Genomic DNA, 8,813 nt, shown 5'->3' on the forward strand with positions numbered 1-8,813 from the left:
GAAACTGCATCTCTTGTTACGAAGAAGAAGGAGGCTTAGGTGTTGATGAGGCAAGATGGTTCAGATGAGGCAATGGAGAATTACAGATCAGCTAAGAAGGATTTAAAGAGAGCCTTAAGAAGAGCAAAGAGAGGACACGAGCAGTCTTTAACAAACAGAATAAAGGAGAACCCAAAAGCTTTTTGAAGGTATGTGAGGAATAAAAAGATGATTAGGGTAGGAATAGGGCCAATCACAGACAGAATGGGAAGATGAGTGTTGACCCTGTGGAGATTGGAGAGATGCTAATGAACATTTCTCATCGTTTTTCACTCAGGAAAAGGAGAATATTGTAGAGGAGCAGAATGAGGTATGAGATATTGGACTAGAAATTATCAAGGTTAGTTACGAGCAGGTGTTATCAATGCTGGAAGGAGTGAAAATAGACTAGAGCCCTGGGCTGGATGGGATTTATCCGAGGATTCTCTGGGACGGTAGGGAGAAGGTAGCATAGCTTTTGGCTTGGATATTGGAGTTGTCATTGTCTGCAGATTTGGTAGCAGAGTACTGGAAGATTGCAAATGTTGTGCCCTTGTTCAAGAAGGGCAGTACAGATGACCCAGGTAATTATAGACCAGTGAGCCTTACTTCTGTTGTAGGAAAGGTTTAGGAAAGGATTATGAGAGATAAGATTTATAATCATCTGGCAAACATCAATTTGATTTCATATAGTCAACTTGGTTTTGTCAAGGGCAGGTCATGTCTTGCAAACCTCATTGAGTTTTTTGAGAAGGTCACCAAGCTTGTAGATGAGGGTAGGGCATTTGACGTGGTATACATGGATAAAAGTAAAACCTTTGACAAGGTTCCACATGGTAGGCTGTTGGAGAAAATGCAGAGGCATAGAATTGAGGGTGATTTAGCAGTTTGGATTAGAAACTTGCTTTCTGAAAGAAGGCAGCGGGTTGATGGAAAATATTCAGCCTGGAGTCCAGTTACTACTCATGTGCCACCAGAATCTGTTTTGGGACCACTGCAGGTATAGGTGAATAGATTATGAAATTTACAGACGACACGAAAGTCAGTGAAATGGTGGACAGTGTGGAAGAATGTTACAGGTTGCAAGGGGACTTGGGTAGCAGAGTACTGGAAGATTGCAAATGTTGTGCCCTTGTTTAAGAAGGGCAGTAGAGATGACCCAGGTAATTATAGACCAGTGAGCCTTACTTCTATTGTAGGAAAGGTTTAGGAAAGGATTATGAGACATAAGATTTATAATCATCTGGCAAACATCAATTTGATTTTAGATAGTCAACTTGGTTTTGTCAAGGGCAGGTCATATCTCGCAAACCTCATTGAGTTTTTTGAGAACATGGTATACATGGACAAAAGGTAGGGCCTTTGACAAGGTTCCACACCCCGGGTTCAATTCCTGCCTCAGGCGACTGTGTGGAGTTTGCACGTTCTCCCCGTGTCTACGTGGGTTTCCTCCGTGTGCTCCGGTTTCCTCCCACAGTCCAAAGATGTGCAGGTCAGGTGAATTGGCCATGCTAAATTGCCCGTATTGTTAGGTAAGGGGTAAATGGAGGGGTATGGGTGGGTTGCGCTTCGGCGGGTCGGTGTGGACTTGTTGGGCCGAAGGGCCTGTTTCCACACTGTAATGTAATGTAATCTAATCTAATCTAAACTGCAGAATTGAGTTGAGAGATGGCAAACAGAGTTCAATGCAACTAAATGTGAGGTGATGCACTTTGAGAAGAATATCAGGAAGGCTGAATACTGGCTCAACGGAAAAATTCTTGGTAGTGTGGTGTGCAGAGGGATCTTTGAGTCCATGTACATAGATCCCTGAAAGTTGCCACCCAGGTTGATAGTGCTGTTAAGAAGGCAAATGGTGTGTTAGGTTTTATTCGTGGAGGGATTGAGTTCCGAAGTTGAAATACCATACTGCAACTGTACAAAACGCTGGTGCAGCCACACTTGGAATATTGTGTTCAGTTCTGATGTCCATATTTCCGGAAGGATCTGGAAACATTGGAAAAGGTGCAGAGGAGATGTACCAGAACGTTGCCTGGTCTGGAGAGAAGGTCTTGTGAGGAAAGGCTGAGGGACTTGAAACTCTTCTCATTGGCAAGAATAAGGCTAGAGGGGATTTGATAGAGGCATACAAGATGATCAGAGGATTAGAAAGGTAGACAGTAGAAGTATTTTTCCTAGGATGATGACGTCGGCTTGGGGGAATAGGGGTGGAACCCTGATCATGACTCCACCACCATTCCCCCCACTCCAGTTACAGGCTCCGCCCCCAATCCCAGCTCCACACCCTCACCAGATCCCAGCTCCTAGCCCTGCCGAGTTTTCACCATCCCTCCAGACCTTCCCCTCACTGAGGGCGAACAATCAGTTCTCAGCAAAGGCCTCACCTTCATCCCCCTCTGTCCATGCATGAATGAATTTAATGCACACCGTGACGTCGAACACTTCTTCCGCCGACTCCGAGCTTGCTTTCACAATCAGGACTCCGGCCCACCTTCCGAGGACCCCTTCGCCCACCTCCAACACACTGCATCCACCTGGACACCCCGCGCTGGTCTATTACCTGCCCTCGACCTCTTCATTTCCAACTGCCGCCGGGACATTAACCGCCTCAACCTGTCTACCCCCCTCCCACACTCAAACCTCTCACCCTCACAACGCGCAGCCCTCCAATCCCTCTGCTCCAATCCCAACCTCAACATCAAGCCAGCAGATAAAGGGGGCACAGTGGTAGTCAGGCGTACTGACCTCTACACCGCTGAAGCCAAATGCCAACTCGATGACACCTCTTCCTACCGCCCCCTCGAACATGACCCCACCCCCCATCACCAAACCATCATCTCCCAACCCATACAGAACCACATAACCTCAGGAGATCTCCCACCCACAGCTTCCAACCTCATAGTCCGGGAACCCAGCACTGCCCGGTTCTACCTCCTTCCCAAGGTCCACAAGCCTGACCACCCTGGCCGACCCATTGTCTCAGCATGCTCCTGCCCCACTGAACTCATCTCTACCTACCTCGACACTGTCTTATCCCCCTGGTCCAGGAAATCCCCACATACATTCGAGGCAAAACCCACGCTTTCCATCTCCTCTAAGACTTCCGTTTCCCCGGCCCCCAACGCCTCATCTTCACCATGGATATCCAATCCCTCTACACCTCCATCCGCCATGACCAGGGCCTCCAAGCCCTCCGTTTTTTCCTCTCCCGACATCCCCAACAATCCCCTTCCACCGAGACTCTCATTTGTTTCACCGAACTGGTCCTCACCCTTAACAATTTCTCCTTCGAATCCTCCCACTTCCTCCAGACCAAAGGGGCAGTCGTGGGAACACGTATGGGCCCCAGCTATGCCTGTCTCTTTGTTGGCTATGTAGAACAGTCGATCTTCCGTAATTACACCGGCACCACTCCCCACCTCTTTTCTGCTATATTGATGACTGCATTGGCGCCACCTCATGCTCCCGCGAGGATGTTGAGCAATTCATCAACTTCACCAACACATTTCACCCTGACCTTAAATTTACCTGGACCATCTCTAATACCTCCCTCCACTTCCTGGACCTCTCCATCTCCATTAATGACGACCGACTTGACATTGACATGTTTTACAAACCCACCAACTCCCACAGCTACCTGGATTACACCTCTTCCCACTCTACCTCTTGTAAAAATGCCATCTCGTATTCCCAATTCCTCTGCCTCTGTGGTATCTGATCCCAGGAGGATCAGTTCCACCACAGAACACACCTTCTTTAGAGACCGCAATTTCCCTTCCTACGTGGTTAGAGATCCCTCCAACGCATCTCGTCCACATCCCGCACCTCCACCCTCAGACCCCACCCCTCCAATCGTAACAAGGACAGAACGCCCCTGGTGCTCACCTTCCACACCTGCAACCTTCGCATAAACCAAATCATCTGCCGACATTTCCACCACCTCCAAAAAGACACCACCACCAGGGATATATTTCTCTCCACACCCCTTTCCGGCTTCCGCAAAGACCGTTCCCTCTGTGACTACCTGGTCAGGTCCATGCACCCCTACAACCCACCCTTCCAACCTGGCACCTTCCACTGCCAACGTAGAAATTGCAAAACCTGCGCCCACACCTCCTCCCTCACCTCTATCCAAGGCCCTAAATGAGCCTTGCACATCCATCAAAGTTTTACCTGCACATCCACTAATATCATTTATGGTATCCATTGCTCCCGATGCGGTCTCCTCTATATTGGGCAGACTGGACGCCTCCTTGCAGAGCGCTTTAGGGAACATCTCCAGGACACCCGCACCAAAACAACCCCACCGCCCTGTGGCCCAAGATTTAAACTCTCCCTCCCACTCTTCCAAGGACATGGAGGTCCTGGGCCTCCTTCACCGCTGCTCCCTCACCACCAGATGCTTGGAGGAAGAACGCCTCATCTTCCGCCTCACAACACTTCAATGTGGACTTCAACAATTTCCTCATTTCTCCTTCCCCCACCTCACTTCCAGCTCAGCACTGTCCCCGTGACTTGACCTGACTTATCCTACCTGCCTATCTTCTTTTCCACCTATCCACTCCACCCTACTCCGGCCTCTGACCTATCACCTTCATCCCCTCTCCCACTCACCTATTGTACTCTATGCTACTTTCTCCCCACCCCCACCCTCCTACAGCTTATCTCTCCACGCTTCAGGCTCTCTGCCTTTATTCCTGATGAAGGGCTTTTGCCCAAAACGTCGATTTTACTTGCTTCCGATGCTGCCTGAACTGCTCTGCTCTTACAGCATCACTGATCCAGAATCTGTACCCCACCACATCACTTTGCCTCACAATCGTGGTATCTGGTTGTGCACAAGGAGGAGTGGCACAGTCTGTGCTGGGATACACTGGGGCCCAGAAACACATGGTAAAGACTAAAATCACCAGAGCATTGAGAGCCCCACCACATTGTTTGTATGTTCTATTGTTTTTATTCTGTTCCTGCCTTCCCTTGTTTTTTCTTAATAAAGTTGTTATTACACACACCTGCACAAGCTGTGAAATGAACTCAGGCCTCTCGATCCAAGATTCGGGATATTTTCACCACATCACAAGGCATCAACTCTAACTTCCCTTGTCCCTTAGCCTGCTGCGTCACGCCTGAATCAACTCTACAATTCGGAGGAAGGGACGGAACAGGAGGACCGAGCAGCGGCCGGTCATCGAACCAGAGTGAGTGAGGAGCAGGGCCAAAGCATTCTCGGGGAGTGACCGCTTCAGAATTGGTCAGAAAGCCAACTATTTTGCAGGATTGATCATTCTCACTACATAGTGGAGCATGAAACCTCTCCCATGAATCAATGTGAGATTTTTAAGAAATAGTTGAGATGTAAATCTGATAACGTACATTAGGGAGATTTAAACAATTCTTAGATAAACACATGGGTGATTTTACAATAGTGTCGGGGGACGAGCTGAGAATAATTCACAGGTCGGCGTGAATAATTCACAGCTGAAAATGTGTTGCTGGAAAAGCGCAGCAGGTCAGGCAGCATCCAAGGAACAGGAGAATCGAAGTTTCGGACATAAGCTCTTCTTCAGCTTATGCCCGAAACGTCGACTCTCCTGTTCCTTGGATGCTGCCTGACCTGCTGCGCTTTTCAAGCAACACATTTTCAGCTCTGATCTCCAGCATCTACAGCCCTCACTTTCTCTCAGTGAATAATACACAGGTCGGTTTACACGACTCGAGTAAGAAACTTACTTTCAAACTCCCAGAACGATTGGTAATTTACATACCTGGCTACTATGATTAAGTTGGACCGAACAATGACTGTAACTCGACAGAGCAATTGTTAATGACTAATATTTCTCCCATGATCCTGTGCAGATATGAAAATTCTCTATAAACTCACCGATAATCTCAGACGCACGCGCAGTTTGGTTTCTATGTGGAGCATGCGCAGTGTCACATTGATTAGAGAGACATGGAGCTACTTTTTCCGGCAGTGGCTGCGATCGGCTTCAGAGAGCGGCGAAGAGCCGGTGTGTGGGAGCCTCGCTGGGAGAAACGTGCGGAGTGAATTCACAAGTCCCGGATACAGGTTAAAAATAACTCGAAAAAGATCCTCCAGGCCCGGGTAAGGAGGCGGCGGTCTCTGATCAGAAAAGTGGCCCAGGTTCACGGCCGCCATTTGTTTGAGGGAAGAGGGAGCGCGGGCATCAGGGCCGCCATCTTGAGAAGGTCAAGGTGCAGGAGGGCGGGGCTATCGGGGTCTGTAGAACAATCAGAGGAAAGGGAAGACCCATTGTTCCTGATTAATGCCACGGGCACAGCGTCACTGGGCGGTCCCGCAGGAATATCCTCTCTCAGTCCTGCTGGGATGGTTCACCCAATCAGAACCAGCAGCTCTCCTCCTCTCTCAGCTCCCCTTCTGTCCTTCCTGCAGCATCTGTCCCCTGGAACATTGAGCTGCCTGTCCTGTCCCTCCCTCAGCTGTGTTTCTGTAATACCTGTGATATCCCAGTCCCATCTTAGATTACTTCACTAAAGACAGGTATGCACCCGATGGATTTTTCTTAACATCAGCAATTGTTTAATACTCATTTACAGGTGTTTAATTACATCGTTTTTGAAGCATTTACTTCACATTCAATCATTTGCAATGGTGGGATTTGAACCTGTGTCCAGAGAACACTTGCTGAGTTTCTGGATAAATTGTCACACAATAATGCCACTAGGCCATCACTTCGCCTGCTCACAGTTTGTATATCCCAGTGCAACGTGAATCAAAACCCTTTCTTCCTGCACAATTGTTTGACCCGGCACTCTGGTGATGTGACTCAGTACCTCTCCATGTGGTATCCCTCACTGTGTGGGTCTAATTGCTGCCTCTGTCAGCGTCTCTCACTTTTGAAGCTAATACAGATCATGAGCCAACAGAATTCTCCACTCCAGAGCGATGAGGCAGCACAGGTCAGGAATGTAGACTGGGAATTCCCAGATCGCTGTGGGCTCAGTGCCATTCTATATGTGTAACCCTCAAAGCATTAGTCTAATTTCCCATTCTGTCTATTTCTGTGTCTTCTACAAGTACTCATGGAGTTTCTTACTCCATAAACTTGCCACTGCTGGTTGGGACGATGTTTGGTCAGCCAGAAAGACAAAGTCAGGGAGGTCGGGAGTCTTCAATAAATCCTGCTGCCAGGTTAATCATTCCAGTGCACAGAGCAGAAAGTAAAAAGGGAGATCCAAACATCAGCTAACAAGACATGACATAGAGAAAGTGCTGGAGGGGGAAGCACAGTACAGACACACCCAGGCTCAATCACCACGCCTGCTGCAAGTTTTGTTGTAATGAGATAGCATCGGGAGTTCCCAGTTATCAGTCCAGGCCTGTGCTTTCTTAGGGAGCATCAGAAAAACTGAGGGGAAAGCAGGCCTCCCACGAGAGGCCTGAGATCTTTCTGTTCCCTATTTCCTCTCTAACACTGTATCTATGGCTTGTATTGAGTACCAGTGTCTTCAATCATTCTAACTCCTATAACAGTTCCTATCTCTGTCATCTCCTCCCCTCTCACCAATTATTTCACATATTTGAAACCTCCAGTCCCGATGACCATCCTTATCGCTGTACCTTGGTTCAGTGTCTACAACATGCCTTGTCTCGATAGTCTCCTCCTCCAATAACTGGAGACATAGGATCTGTTTCTGTGCGGCATGACTCTTCGGCCAAGGCTCCCTAAATGGAATGAGTTGTGTTTGCCTATTTTTGGCCTATATCCCTTCAAATCTTCTCCTCTCCATGTACCTGCCCAAGTGTCTTTTCCATATTGTAATTGGACTTGTTTTGCCATTTCCTCTGGCAGTCCATTCTGTCTATGCACCATCCTCTGTGGATAATATTGCCCCCCAGCTTCCTCTTTAAATCCGTGCTCTCTCACCTCACGTTTATGCCTCTAGCTTTAGACTCACCTACCCTTGGCAATTCACCTTACTTAGACCCTACATGGTTTCATAAACCTTTATAAGGTCACCCCGTGGCCTCCTCTGCCCAGGAGAAATATTGACGACAGTGTTACCAACATCTCCAACTCATGTACTCAATGCTCTGACCAATGAAGACAAGTGTGCCAATTGCTGCTTTCAATACCCTGTCGCCCTGTGATGCCAGTCCAAGGAACAATGTAACTGCACCCCTTGGTCTCTCTCTTTTCTACAGCACTGTCCAGAGCCCAACCATTACCCGTGTTAGTCCTCCCTGGTTTGTCTTAACTAAATCCAACACCTGAATTAAATTCCATCTTTCATTCCTTGGCCCAGTTGATTAACATCCCCTTCGATATCTATATTCCCTGCCCACTCTTCCACTAATCTTGGTATCTACAAACATACTAACAGGGACTCCTATATTTCCACCCAGATTGTTTATGTAAGTGGTGCACAACAGTGGTCCCAGCACCAATCCTTTCAGCACACTGCTGGTCAGAGGCCTCCAGTCTGATCAACATCCCTCTCCCACCACCCTCTGTCTCCCACTGTCATCCCATTTTGTATCCAGTTGGCTAGCTCTCACTGCTCCCTTGTGATCTACCCTTACTAACCAATGAATCATGCTACATCCTGAACAAGGGTTTACGGAAGCCCGAAACAACGTCTGTTGCTCTGCCTTCGTCTATCTTTTTGGTCACATCTTGAGCAAACTCCAGTCAAGTTTGTGAGAGATCTTTTCCTATGCACAAAGCCATGCTGGCTGTCCGTAATCAGGCCTTATCTTTCCAAATGCATGTAAGGCCGACCTTTCAGAATGACCTCCAACAACTGACCCA

The 8,813-nt window shown here is 48.1% G+C and overlaps 1 long non-coding RNA gene across 1 annotated transcript in view; it reads right to left on the bottom strand.

The window, feature by feature from the left end:
- Window positions 1-5,130, bottom strand: part of LOC122564671 — a 10,492-nt gene extending 5,362 nt beyond the window's left edge. Inside the window, exons 1-2 of the long non-coding RNA XR_006315964.1 lie at window positions 5,031-5,130; window positions 920-926 (exon numbers count right to left, since the gene is read on the bottom strand). This is a non-coding gene — a long non-coding RNA (uncharacterized LOC122564671). The remainder of the gene's footprint in view (window positions 1-919; window positions 927-5,030) is intronic.
- Between the last annotated feature and the right edge of the window lie 3,683 nt (window positions 5,131-8,813).

The sequence above is a fragment of the Chiloscyllium plagiosum genome, chromosome 30 (genome assembly GCF_004010195.1).
Source record: "Chiloscyllium plagiosum isolate BGI_BamShark_2017 chromosome 30, ASM401019v2, whole genome shotgun sequence".
NCBI lineage: Eukaryota > Metazoa > Chordata > Chondrichthyes > Orectolobiformes > Hemiscylliidae > Chiloscyllium > Chiloscyllium plagiosum.